Below are 14,976 nucleotides of genomic sequence, written 5' to 3'. Positions count from 1 at the left end.
ATCCTCATCGGATTCAGTCATCTTTTGTAATTGAACTACATTCTGGCCTAATTCCATTTGGATACGTAGGCAGTCTGACTCAGACTCGGCCATTTCATTCTTAATCTCATCATTTTGCATCTGTTGTAATCGAACTACGTCTTGACCAGATTCTGTTTTGATGCTTGTTGATACCCAATTTCCCCTCATATTTTAAATAAATAAATAATATATATATATATATATATATATATATATATATATATATATATATATATATATATATATATATATATATATATATATATATATATATATGTATACTTTCCAAATAGTGCATATGCATCATCATTAGTTTGTAAGCATATATTGGTATTTTTCATAATATTTCATAATTTTTAAAGACATTAAACCAATTTATTTCTGCATTTTTATTGTATAAATATCCAATAATTATCCTTCAAATTATTTTTATGATGATTTAATCATTAAAACTTATCATTTATACCAATATGAGATTTTAAATATTTTCAGTGCATTTCTTATAATTACATTTGCATTTTTAAGGCAAAATTACACATTTTGCAATAATAGCCCATATGCGTGTGTAATTACATTATTTATGCAAAATATAACCTTTTATATTTTTATAATATTAAGTTATTATTTTTAATCTTTTAGTACACAAATAATATTTTTATTATTTATTAATTACTTTTATAAATTATGTTTTTGCTAAAATGTTGGTTATTTAAAAACTAGCCTCACACTAAACCTATTTTCGGAACAAACAATGGCCCAAAGTACCTAATACACTTGCCCGAATACCCCAGCCCAAACCAAATTAACCCAACCCCCTATACCCAATCGCGACCCGTTTAACCACCCTTCCCAAGACCCCTTTTAAATCGTGGCCGTTGATCTCTGAGATCAACGGCCCACATTACACCCTCCCCTTTAACTACCCAAACCCCTAACCCTAATCACACTCTCCCTCATCTACCGCCTCTGCATCCCCTCACCTCCCTTCTCCCTCCTAAGAACCCTAGCGCCGCCTCCCCTAAAATCTCTCCTAATCCCACCAGACATGGGATTATACGGTCATTTCTTACCATATTCGACCCCTTCTGGTAGTGGCTACTCTCCTATAGTGCTTTCCTAAACATGGCAAGCAAATCTCCTCAAAATCGAACCAAAATCGGTTCAAATCCCTATTTTTTGAATGTTATTCCGTCTATGTTCATCCTATGCTATTGTGAGTTCGAACATTTGTTTATATTCTGTTGATTCTTACTTACCCTAAAAATTAGGGTTTCAGATCTCTTTAGATCGAACCAAAATTGGTTCGATTCTTTGATTTTAAGTGATGTTTCTATCTATATTCATCTTATTCTATGCAACGTTTGATTTTTTTATTTTTAGATTCTGACGATTTTTTGTACTTTTCCTAAAATTAGGGTTTTGAAATTTCTCTCTTTTCCTTACTGATTTTGATTGCATGTGATGTTATTTCCTTTCTAGTGTTTGATTGACACTTTTCCTTATTTACTTGTTCAATCTCTATCACTATATAAACCCCTCTTCATTCCCCTTTAGAAAGAGACTCTTTTGGAATCGCTATAATCTCACTAAAATTTAAAGTTTTATTCTGTTATTTCTTCATTATCACGTTCTATAGTTTGGTTCTTGGCCGGCTGAAAGCCAAGGGCACTAAATTCTGGGCTCTTGCTTCTCATTGATGTTCAGAACACTGTGAACTTTTGTTCTTTCTTGTATTTTCGTTTAACTAGTGAGTTACTGAACCTTTGTAATTTCGTTCCTATGTATCTGCAATTTGCATATTCCATCACTTCTGAAGCTCGTTAGTTTAATGAGTTTTCTGGGTTGTTTTGTGTGCGATTCTATTTATTTTACATCAATTTTTAAGGTCTCCCTAACGTTTAACTTCATAATGTTGATAGCTCTAAGCATGCCTAAACTTGATTCGAGTAAACTAAATTCTTCTCAATGTGTTACTACTGTTTGGGATCTTTGCACTTGTAAGTATCTCTGTGGTGTTTTATATTTGCTTTAGGCTATCAATCTTATTGTGTGAACATGCTTTACTTGCATAATTTGTATCCTCTTTAGTCAACTAGTCAATTATGTTCAAAACATGAATGTTCACATCTATTCTATGACACAAGTCCATTCTGAATTTCTGTGGTTATATCTTGCTTATATAGCATGTTTTAATCCTGTCAATCACGACTAGTTCTCTATCAATATGTCCCTTTTAGCATGTTTTTGCTCCCCTGATTCACCAGTAGCTGTAGTAATCTGTTTCTCATCATGTCTAAATATAGTCCTGCCACCAAATTAGTGTGACTATTTCATAACACTAGGACTTATACTTAGTATAATTTGAACCTTTTCTTTTATACTATGAGCTGTGTATGATACTTTTCATCAATCTTGCAAACATGTTCTTCCCTTGACTTTGCTAATGTAGGACTGTTTATGCACTAAGTGTTGAACCTATTTTTTCTAAATCCTTTCTAAGCTTGTTCTTAAACTCTATAACTTATCCAACTATCTGCTATATATGCAACTTCACTATGCCTGTATCCCTTAGTTTTGTCTCTCAACCTTGGTTTACTTCACTTACTGCCTGGTCTCTTTTGAGTTCTTATTCTTAGTCGGCTGAAAGCCAAGGCTACTTAGGTTCTATCATTTGACCTCCCTAGTGTGAGCACTACTCGGGGTCCAATTGAGACCCATGTGAACTCTGATACACTAGGATTTGGTCCTTAGACTTTCTCTGAATTTCCCCTATCAACCTCCCTAGTGTGAGCACTGCCCTGGGTCCTTGAAGCCCTTGGGAACTCTGACACACTAGGGTCATGGTTCTAATTGCTCAACTCTGTTTTCACCTACTGGCTGAATCAATTGGTTTTTGACTACCTTATGTAAATGAAGATATGACTTCTGGACTGTTGTGAACTATGTGGACTTGAGAATGAAGGTCTGGCCTGGCTGGGTATATCTTTGGTCTGTTGTAGGCTCACTATAGTTATTTTCCTCTTTAATTTATGCAATTCATTGGGTCGTAATAATGTTGTAATAAAAATTGGGGTATTAGTAAAATTGGGAAAAGGGGGTTTATCTTAATACTTGTATTGAAACGGGTAGAAATCCTGCCTATAGGTGTTTTACTTTGCTCAAATATGTTCTGCTATTGTGTGTGTTAGATAACCTGCCTATAGGTATTTAATTTGCTTGACATATTTTGCTTCCACATGCTAGAAACCATGCCTATAGGAAATTAAATGATTAATGTCTCAATGTGCATTACAACATACTCATTAGGCGCTATAGGATTCTGTTAATTTACATGCTACCTAATCTGCCATTTAAAAATCCTTCCTATAGATCTTAATTATTGATTATAGAAATCATGCCTATAGGATCTAAAATCAATCTTAATTATTGATTTTCTTCCTCGTTTCATTTAAGTGTTAATGTTGAACTTTCAACACTGTGTCACTGTCACTATTAGAAATCATGCCTATAGGATCCAACTAAGCAATTCTGAATATTCTCCTGCAATTATCATTGCTAATTACTGTATAAATTACCTAGATATCATGCCTATAGGTTTAACCTCTTATAACCTATAATGAGTAGGCAACTGCGTAGTCACTTAGAAGTCGTTCTAAAATGGCATCTTACTATAAAACTGCCTGCACGCTTGAATCCCAAGGTCACGTAGAAACTATGTCTATAGGTCTTAATGGCTTTAACTTGTGTCAATTCTGAAACTGTCAAACACCTAATTTGTTTGCGTGCATTTGTTGTCTAAGTGTGGAGGCTAACTTGAGCCATTAACTGCCTTCACATGAAGTCCAACTTGTTTTGTATGTCGCCTAGTTTTATCATTTTGAGCAACCTAAGTCAAGTCTAGAACCACCAAGATAGAGGTCCCAATGCCTCCTGGACTATAGGTATGGGTCGGGTAGTGCACGTATAAGGTACAATTTAGAATTAACTAGTGCGCTTTAGGTAAAAACTTAAAGATAGTAATCGGGTAGCAGGAGATGATAGTATGTGCCCGCTGAATAATACGAGTAATACCCCATCTCGAGAGAGTTACGAAGTATTAGTTATGTTACACGGGGTAATCTTTTAGGCTAAAAAACTTAGGACCCCCCTATCTTGTCTTTAAACCAATTATCTGTGTTTACTCAAGGACCTTCTAATAATGATTTTTTTACTTCTTGTTTTTCTCTCTGACTATTTGAATAATTCATATAATTCGAGTTCGGTCGGGACCCACAGTTGTGGACCTCGAGGAGTGCCTAACACCTTCTCCTCGAGGTAATTTGAGCCCTTACCCGATCTTTAGTGACGCAAACTGGTTAAACTAGAGTTACTTACAAATAGGTGCCCTAACGCACCTCAAACCCGTTAGGTGGTGACTCTCTCTTTTAATACCTTTCCTTTAAAAGAGTTGTCACGTGTCGAAGCCTGATTCCGTGAGAAAGAAGGGGTGCGACAATGCCTAGGCTGCCTGAGTCGGGCTCTGTCATAATTATAATAATTTATTTATCATCATCTACGAACTACGTTTAGATTTGATTCTGTTTTGGATATGTAGGCAACCTAAAAGGTTTCGGTCATAACCCAAGGAAACCTTTGTAATGTATTAGTTCAGATTAGGACACAGTCATAACAATAAGCAACCATGTCATCAGAAGCATCGTGGAGGGCCAACATCAATGGGACAGAGTGTTCAGAAACAACACTCGCATTTAAGGAACCTTCAAAACATGTCATAATCTGGAACGACGACATTTGTCATAAAACAAAGATTTTCAAAAAAAAATGTTTTTTAAAAAATATCGTAATTTGTTCCACCTACTAAACTTCATGGAGTAATCTTATCAGGACCGGGGCAAAGCCAGTACTACGGTCGAACAAACCAACACTCCCCATCCCCCGCTAAGAATGTTTCTTTGAGTGCAAGGTCAACAGGATGCAAGGAAATGCTGGAAATACACTGGGGCAAATGACGGATCCGCCACTTTCACAGGATTATCACCCCTCTTCCTCTATGTTTAAATTTTTCTGGTACAAAACTAACTCTAAATCCTTGCAGGTATTTCGGAATCAGACCGCTAATGCGAACAAGATCATGTTGTACATAGCGAGACGCTGGCTTCACCAATTAGAGCCTTGTATATAGCAAATCACCAACTTAATCAGTCGGAGCACCTTGTACAAAACGAGCCATTGGCTTCACCAACTGGAGCCTTGTATACAACAAATTGCCAGCTCAATCAGTTGGAGCACCTTGTACAAAACGAGTTGCTGGCTTCACCAATTAGAGCCTTGTATATACCAAATCGTCAGCTCAATCGATCGGAGTGCCCTGTAAAAATCAAACGTCATGCTTTGCCAATTGAAGCCCTGTTTATAGCAAACCATTCACTCTGCCAACGGGAGCGATCCGCACCATCACTCCATCACATCGGAAACTAGAATAGATAGTTGCAAACCTCGTCGCCAACGTTCTGCCAATCGATGGCCACGACTTATCCTCGCAGTCAAGAGTATCTCTTGGGCATGCTTTTCTTTTCCTTTTTTGTTATCTTGAACGTTTTGACATTTTGCTCGTGCAGCTTATAGATATGATTACGTTTTTCTTCAAGTCAATCGCTCCCATCAAGCAGAGATACTTTACATTTTCAGTGCAAAGCTCCCCCAACAAGCGGAGATGCACTCTACTAGTCAATCTCTCCCATCAAGCGGAGATACTTTATATTTTCAGTGCAAAGCTCTCCCAACAAGCGGAGACGCACTCTACAAGTCAATCACTCATATCAAGCGGATATACCTTCAATGCAAAACTCTCCCAGCAAAGGGAGATTCATTCTACATTATAAGTAAACTACTCATGAAATGAGAAGACTCAATGCTCCGATAACTGCGTAACGGTACACAACCCGACTAATAATCGAGTCAAATTCAAGTATCCCATCATCCCGATCCCAAATAACAGCTCGCCGGCAGCCAGGCATTATCATTCCTACATCATTTACATCACATCTTATCATATTCTACATTTGAATATATTGGTATGTGTCTATTTCATTTTTGCAGGAAAAAATATCGCAACGTGGAACTCCTTCTAAGAAGCAAACCAAACTACAACTCTATGAGGGACAGTAAACTCATTAGATGATCAAGGATCCGAGCTCAAGCTCGAGAACGATCAGCAGAACTCTAATTCTCCAAATATTTCAAGTCAAGTCGCAAAGTCAAAGCTATCGTGAGTGCCAAATCCTTTGCCTCGTAGCATCGTCACAATACGATATTGGGGAAATGCTTGCGAGTATCACTTCCTCAAAGTCTTCACTCTAGAACTACTTGAGGCCTTATCCTCGTTAATACCGAGGTATGTAAGAAATTCAAAGCCAAAATTCGGCCCCCAATACGGAAAATACCAAATGGCTAAGGGCTATAATTGTAATTCTTTATTAAAGACCAAATGGCTATCGTTTAAACCATTTTTAGCCCAATATGAAAAATACCCAGTCCAAACACCCCTTCCTTTCCACTTTGGAAATTCACGCCACTCCCTATAAACCAATGACGGTGCACCACATCACCTATCTCAATCACTCACACAACAAACACTATGAATCAAATCCGTCCATCTTATATATCAATGACTCCGAAATTATCCCCATTTTTCCTTTTAATTTCGATACCCATCAGATTTAATAGTGGCCGTTGAAATCAAAAAATCCAACGGCCCACATATTTTGTCCTTAAAGCTTTTAAACCTGGAATTATCAAGGTCGTTGATCCAATGATCCAACGGCCCAGATTCATTCTCTTAGCCTTATCCTAGAGACTAACTACCCCAATACCCTAGCCATTCCCTCTGTTTAATATGTTGTCCCAATTCCCCTTTTCTCTCTTGTTTCCTCTCAAATCCTACACCAAGATCAGTCTCAAACCTTGCACCAAATCGTACAAGGTCGTGAATCTTGATCCAAAATCGTCCTCTTTGCTCCCCTGTCCGCGAATCCTGCCGGAACCTTCCCGTTTCATCACACACATTCAGAATCTTGAGATCTCTAACTCAAACACAAACATGAAACTTCAAGTCTTCAAAGCCTTCGACGTTGCAACCAAATCTCTCATACATGGCATATATCATGATGATTATTCTAAACCAGAGGTCAAATGCAATGACCTTTGGACCTTTGCTCTTTACCCAATGGATCTTCACTTGTCATGGCTGTCGTGCACTCAGGTAAGAGTCTAACTCATTTTTCTCTCAGGTTCACTTTTATTCACTCCGATTTTACCCTCTTTGCTATAATCATCTATCCTTCATCATCTTCCACTATTGATTTTGAGTATGAAACCCTAGAGCTTCACAGCCACTATAAATTTGGGCTTTTAATGCATTCACCTAACATACAACAAGATATATCTACTAGCTACACCTAACATCTAAAAAAGTGAATGTGCAACACAGTGTTTAGGAAGATTTTGACTAAGCTGAGTTCTTAGAAATTTTTCTGCTCTTCTTTTATATCTAGTGTATTACTGAACAAGAGCTTGAGATCTTGCTTTCTTAAAGGCTAATTTGAATACTCGTTTGGTTTGCTGCCCCAAAGGAGGTATGTAAACTTCAATATTACTCTTCTTTTACTAGTTTAAATCCCTAAATATGAAATGCTTTACTATCTCTGCCGGTTGATCTTACTGATAATGTATTCATGCCTTTTAGTTGTTTTATGTGTTTGTTAATGACTGATGGGTAGATTCTACAACCCTGAACTTTTTTTAAAAAGCATTTGAATGCTAATATGTTGATTCATGTCTATTGTTACTCTGAAATGATTTTTTGACTATCTTAATACTTAGTTCCAAATCTCTCTCTATCTCTATCTCTATCTCTCTCTCTCTTATATGTTTTGTTAGCATTTTCATGATTATTACACTGACCTGTTTTGAATATCATTCACCATTTACATTGGTTCCTTCAATCCAATAGAGTATTCTTAGGGGTTAAGAATCATATAGTTATTATGGTACTGGTGTATTAGCTTATGACCTTTGGATCTACTCTCATCTTTTTAATGTATCTCTATGATTATGTCGATTACTTGATTGAACTCATGACTATGCATTAGGCATATATTGAGTTAGTTGGATCTTCATATTGTATTTATGTATGATTCTGAGGCTGCTTTATATTGAACCTAAGTTATGAAAGCTGCTGAAGTGTACTTAAGTTGTGATAACACATTTGTTCATTTAAAACATTGTTGCTAAGTTTCCTTTGTACCTGAAGCCTAATCCCAAATACACTTAGCATGTTTCCATTGATGTGATGATATCTTTATCTTTTCTTGGACCTCACATGATGGCATTGTTAGTAACAATTCCATGGCATAATCTCTACTAAGTCCCCTTTGTGTGTGTTTGTGATCCTGTGTTCAGCTATGTTATCCATCACCTCCGTTTGACTTTCATGACCATATGTATGCCTACACTGCTTTGAAAACTTCACTGATTTCTCTCAAGTATACAAGTCTTAACTGCAAAGAAACTCTTTGTTACTAATGCTTGAATATAACTGTCTACTTCATTTTAATAAGATTAGTTTAAAGTTAAAACTCTCAAAAGAGGTGGATATGTCGTTGATTATTTGAGACCCTGTTAAATACTCTTAGGAGCTCTAATTAGATTTGTGAACCTGTGACCTTGTTGATGTCCTTAGAATTTCTATTTATAGTTATTGCTAATTTGTGATCCTGTCAATCCTGGTTATAGTGTGATAATTTATGTCAGTACCAGTAGATGTTTTGATTATGGTTACTACTTTTAACTTCTGCCAATACTCCTTGAATATTTTATTCAAAATTGTTAGCATATTCCTCATGATTAAGGTTATTGATCTATACTTATCATTGAAGCTGCTTAAACTGTATCTGTATTAGCATTCTTTGGAAAGAATTAAATGTAGTAATGAACCTGCAATGTGGTTAACACTCACAGGATTTTTAGTTGTAATTGTTAACCTACCCTCTCCTAATTCTCTCAGATGTTTAGTTGCAACTGTTAGTCCACACTTTTGTTAACATTTTTTCAGAAGTTTCAATCAGTATTGTTAACTTGTGCATACTTAAGGGTCAAGGCTTAATCAATCTGTGATTAGTGTGATTGAGTTCTATTAAGACAAATACGCATGTACTTATGAGTTATTACATACTGGAATTATGTTCTCTCTGTCCTAAAGATGCTTGGCCTCAGATGTTTGATTTCTTAACAGCAGCATGATAAAGTATGTTTGAAGCTTATCTTCTTTGGAGCTGTTTGATGTATTAACCATCTATTTAGTTTTGAAAATGGTTATGATAGTGTAGATAAATTGCCATGTAGCCTTATGATATTCTGTTTGGACCTATTAAGAAAGGTATACACTTCTGTTGTGTGGTATTGCTATGGTGATTAGTTTACATTGAAAGTGCCGCATTGGCAGTTAAACCTGTGGGAAAAATAAGTCATTAATGGTTAGGGGTATTTGGGAGTAGAGTTTAACTCTTGGTTGGGATGCTCTCCCTGGAACAAGCATTGCCCTGGGCCCTTGAGACCCTTGAAAACTTTGAAGTGTCAGGGGATTCAAAGGGGCCTTTGACCTTAAGTAGAACTCTACCCTTAACCTCTAATCCATTGATATTCATTACTTCTTTTGGGTTTAATATTTAATGACAACGAAAGATTTTCAATGTAAATCATTTTACCATATGTAACCTCCACATTAGTATAACCTTTTATAATATTTAAGTACTGGTGGTTGTTATATTTTGTTCAGGTCACTTACTTACCTATTTCATGTATGATTGTATGTATAGAATATTAATGCTAATGACTTTATCTCTTTCTTTTTTGAACATGTACAACCATTGGGCCTGCTGAGTTCTCAAGGAACTCAGTCCCAAACCTTGTGCCATGCATCTGAAAATCTGGAGCTTATTGCTATCCATTCCTGCTGATTACTGGGCATACCTCTTTCAGGCGCAAACCAGAGTCACTCCTCACCCTTTTACTGCTTCATTATTTTTCGTTACTTATATTCCTTTATATGTATATGACGTTGCTCTCATCATATTTGATTTAATGCTTTTACTTTATCTTTAGAATTATATAGATAACTTAGGAAAGCCTTGAAAGACATAGGATTAAAAGAAATATTAGGTAGTAACCAATTCTCCATTAGCTAATCATGTAATGTTCATATTACTAATTTGCTACATTTTGCTAACCTTTTTCATGAAGATTTTGAATCTGAAAATAACTTAGCAAAGACGACAGCCCCTTTTCAAAACTAGAAACGAATCGCAAAACTAGACTTCTAAAATAAATCGACTCTTTCAAAACTTAAATGCTACCCCCAACAAAGACTTTCAAAACTATTCCCTCAAGTCTAAGATTTAAGTGATTTCAGAATCCAAGGTATATCTTAGACTCATTTACTTATACCATCTTTATCTTATTAAATTATATGAACATCTATTCTTTAAAAACAATGTGTTTTCGACATGCTTCACACAAACCACTCATTTTTAAAACTCTTCTAATTGCATCCACATTAGTTTTCAAGACTCTTTCTAAACTCTTACCCCTTTTAAATCTCGGATCCCTTTTATTAACATCATACTCTCACTTAGATAAACAGTAAGTCGTGCCTCTCTAATACTAATTAAGTAGAATACAAACAACTAACTTTTTAAACCTAGTCTAAGTCCTATGGAGCTACCTCAGGTGGATTTTAAGGGGTGCCTAACACCTTTTCCTTAGAAGAACAAGAACCCTTACCCAAAATCTCACCGGTTAGCAGACTAATAAAGAATATGACTTTAATAATTAAATAGGTACCCTAGAATTATACCTTTAAATATTAGGTGGTGACTCACTTTCATAAACAACAAAGAAACCACAAGTTAAATCTTGTTTTGAATCGTGCAAAATAGGGTGCAACAGTCGTGTGTGGTGACTATTGGGGGATTGGAGATGAGAGTTGATCTCTTGTTGCTTAATATAGTTGATTTTGACGTTATTCTAGGCATGGATTGGTTGTCCCCAGGTCATACTATTCTGGATTATCACGTTAAGACAGTGACATTGGTGATGCCGGGATTGCCTAGGATTGAGTAGAGAGGTTCTCTGGACTATGTTCCCAGTAGGGTTATTTCATATTTAAAAGCCCAACGGATGGTTGGGAAGGGTTGTCTGGTATATTTGGCCTTTGTACGGGATGTTGGTATTGATACTTCTACCATTGATTCTGTTCTGGCAGTGCGAGACTTTCTGGATGTGTTTCCTGCTGACCTGTCGGACATGCCACCCGATAGGGACATTGATTTTTGTATTGAATTAGTGCCGGACACTCAACTCATTTCTATTCCTCCGTATCGTATGGCACCAGCAGAGTTGAAGGAATTGAAAGAGCAGCTTCAGAAGCTTCTTGATAAGGGGTTCATTAGGCCTAGCGTGCCATCTTGGGGTGCACCAGTTCTGTTTGTGAAGAAGAATGATGGCATTATGCGGATGTGCATTGATTATAAATAGTTGAACAAAGTTACAATTAAGAACAGGTATTATTTTCCGCGCATTGATGACTTATTTGACCAGCTTCAGGGAGCTAGAGTATTCTCTAAGATTGATTTGAGGTCTGGGTATCACCAGCTGATGATTCGGGACTCTGATATTCTGAAGATGGCATTCAGGACCTGCTATGGTCACTACGAGTTTCTTGTGATGTCTTTTTGGCTGACCAATGCCCCAACAACATTTATGCATCTGAGGAATAGTGTATTCTAGCCATATCTTGATTCGTTTGTCATAGTATTCATTGATGATATCCCGGTGTACTCACGTAGCCAGGAGGAGCATGCACAGTATTTAAGGATTATACTACAGATGTTTATGGAGGAGAAACTTTATGCTAAATTCTCCAAGTGTGAGTTCTTGCTCTATTCGGTGGCGTTCTCGGGGCACGTGGTGTCTAGTGAGGGTATCAAAGTAGATTTGAAGAAGATTGAGGCAGTTTAGAGTTAGCCCAGACCGTCATCGACTACTGAGATTTGGAGTTTTCTTAGCTTGGCTGGATATTATCGCCGCTTCGTGGAGGGTTTCTCGTCCATCGCTACGCCTTTGACTAGGTTGACCCAGAAGGGTGCCATATTCAGGTGTTCTGATGAGTGTAAGGATAACTTTCAGAAGCTCAAGACTGCCTTGACCATAACTTCGATTCTAGTTTTGCGTTCAGCATTGGGTTCATATACAGTGTATTGTGATGCTTCTCGGATTGGTATTGGGTATGTATTGATGCAGGAGGGTAGAGTGATTGCTTATGCTTCACGCCAATTGAAGCCCCATGAGAAAAACTACCCCGTTCATGATTTAGAGTTGGCAGCCATTGTCCATGCATTGATGATTTGGAGGCATTATCTCTATGGCATGTCTTGTAAGGTATTTAAAGATCATCCTAGTCTACAACACTCGTTCAAGCAAAAGGATCTAAATTTGAGGCAACGGAGATGGTGGAGATGTTAAAAGACAGTGATATTACCATTTTTTATCATCTCGGAAAGGTGAATGTGGTGGCCGATGCCTTGAGTAGGAAGATAGTGGGTATGGGTAGCCTTGCATATATTCTTGTTGGGGAGATACCGCTTGCATAAGATGTTCAGGCCTTGGCCAATAATTTTGTAAGGTTAGATGTTTCGGAGCCTAGTCGAGCTCTAGCTTACGTGGTTTCTCGGTCTTCTTTATATGAGCGCATCAGAGAGCATTAGTATGAAGACCCCTATTTTCTTGTCCTTAAGGGCACAGTTTAGCACGGTGATGCCAAGAATGTTTTTATTGGAGATGATGGGGTTTTGCGGATGCAGGGTCAGATTTGTGTGCCCAATGTAGATGGGTTATGTGAGTTGATTCTTAAGGAGGTGACGTTGGGCATATTTTCATATGTTTCGATATTAATTAACTCGCATTTTACAGCTTTTTGGTTATATTTGATATTGAATACGCCCAACTTAGCTTAAATTATGGATTTTTATATTTATATGGGTTTTAATGGATAATGTAGGTACTTTGAAGATGAAATTTGGAGCAAAATGAAGAAGTAAAAGTTAGTTATGCATGGCAACGTAATTAAAATTTGAGGCGTTGGAGACTTTAGTTGAAGAATTGAATGTGGAACTCTTTGTTCTCAAATTGGTTAATCACTACAAGAGTTAAATTAAGCAAAGTCCAAATAGTATGTGGCAGCAACTAAAAATATGATTGGAAAAGACAAATTGAAATTTTAATAATGGAAGGCGTCAAAGCTTGGTTACAAATACACAAAGAAATGAGAAAGAATGGAAAAGTTAGGCAAGGAATGAATAGAAGCAACAAAACATAAGGAAGTCAGGCGGCACAAGGAATTTGAAGGAAAACAATTCTGGTATGTGCGATGGACGCTGGAGGCGGGACTTTTTCTATTACGCCCGAGACTTGGTTATTTCTGACCTATACACTCCCAACTCGTATAAAAAGGGTCCTAAACCTATTTTGGAGGGGGAGAACGTTTTTGCGAGGAACATTTGACAAGGAGAAATCATAGAGCCGCCGTGGAGGCCGAGTTTCATCTTTTCTTCCACCAAACTTAGTAATTTTTATATTTCTTTGTATGATTTGTTATTTGACTACCATGTCTATATGGAGATAAACTTCACATTCTAGGGTTATGGTTCTTTCATGAATATTGTTATTCGAATATTGATTTTAATTTCTTGATTTGTCGTATTACTTTATTTATTCAATCATGCACTTAATTATTTGATTACTTGATCACCAATTGAATACTATCTACGAATCTAGAATTGAACTAGAAAGTAGGAATTCTAGATTGCACATAGGATTGAGTAGAGAAAGTTCTTGACCCTGGGCATCGGGGAACGGATTCGTGGTTAGGATAGACATATACCTAATTGTCTTGATTGGTTGATTTACAGCAATTATAAATGCATTCTTGTTAGTTCTAATTCCATAGACATATAGGCATTGGATTAGATTGAATAGACGAGTAAGAACTCGACAGATTCTTATGAGCAATATTAACCTTGTTAACCAATAAACTAGATAAATTAGTTAGTCAATCCAATTGAAGAATACAACAGGAATTCTTGATCTAGCTCACAACCCTAGATCGTTTTTTATCACATTGATAATATAAAACTCTGCTCTTCCTCTGTTTAAAGTTCATTAGTTATTTTCTTCTTATTTTAATTAGTTTAGAATCAAATACTTCTAGGTTTAATTCTTGTTTACATAATTAGTATAGTCTAATTTAGTTAATAGTTAGTCACAAGTCCTCGTGGGTTCGGCATCTGACTTTTAGTCACTTTATTACTTGACGCCCGTGTATACTTGCGTGTGCGTTTGGCCGTAACAAGAGGCCCACAGTTCGCGGTATTCCATTCATCTGAATGCTGCAAAGATGTATCAGGACCTGAGGCAGCACTATTGGTGGAGGAGAATGGAGAAAGATATAGTGGAGTTTGTAGCTCGATGCTTGAAGTGTCAGTAGGTGAAGTACGAGCATCAAAGGCCGGGCAGTTTGCTTTAGAGGCTTGAGATTCCTTAGTGGAAATAGGAGAGTATCACCATGGACTTCGTTGTTGCGGTCCCTCGTACTTCGAAGAAATTTGATGTTATTTGGGTGATTGTGGACCGATTGACTAAGTCCACGCATTTAATTCCAGTTGGGACTACCCAATCTTTGGAGCGATTGGCTGAGATCTATATCCGTGAGATTGTTCGCCTTCACGGTGTGCCGGTGTCTATTATTTCTGACCGGGGAACGCAATTCACAACGCATATTTGGAGAGAAGTGGAGTAAGACTTAGGCACACGGGTTGAGTTGAGTACAGTCAAACCTCTCTG

This window comes from Nicotiana tomentosiformis, chromosome 8 (genome assembly GCF_000390325.3).
Source record: "Nicotiana tomentosiformis chromosome 8, ASM39032v3, whole genome shotgun sequence".
NCBI classification, from domain to species: Eukaryota; Viridiplantae; Streptophyta; class Magnoliopsida; order Solanales; family Solanaceae; genus Nicotiana; species Nicotiana tomentosiformis.
The sequence above is the reverse complement of the archived record's forward strand: the minus strand, read 5'-3'. Positions refer to the sequence as shown.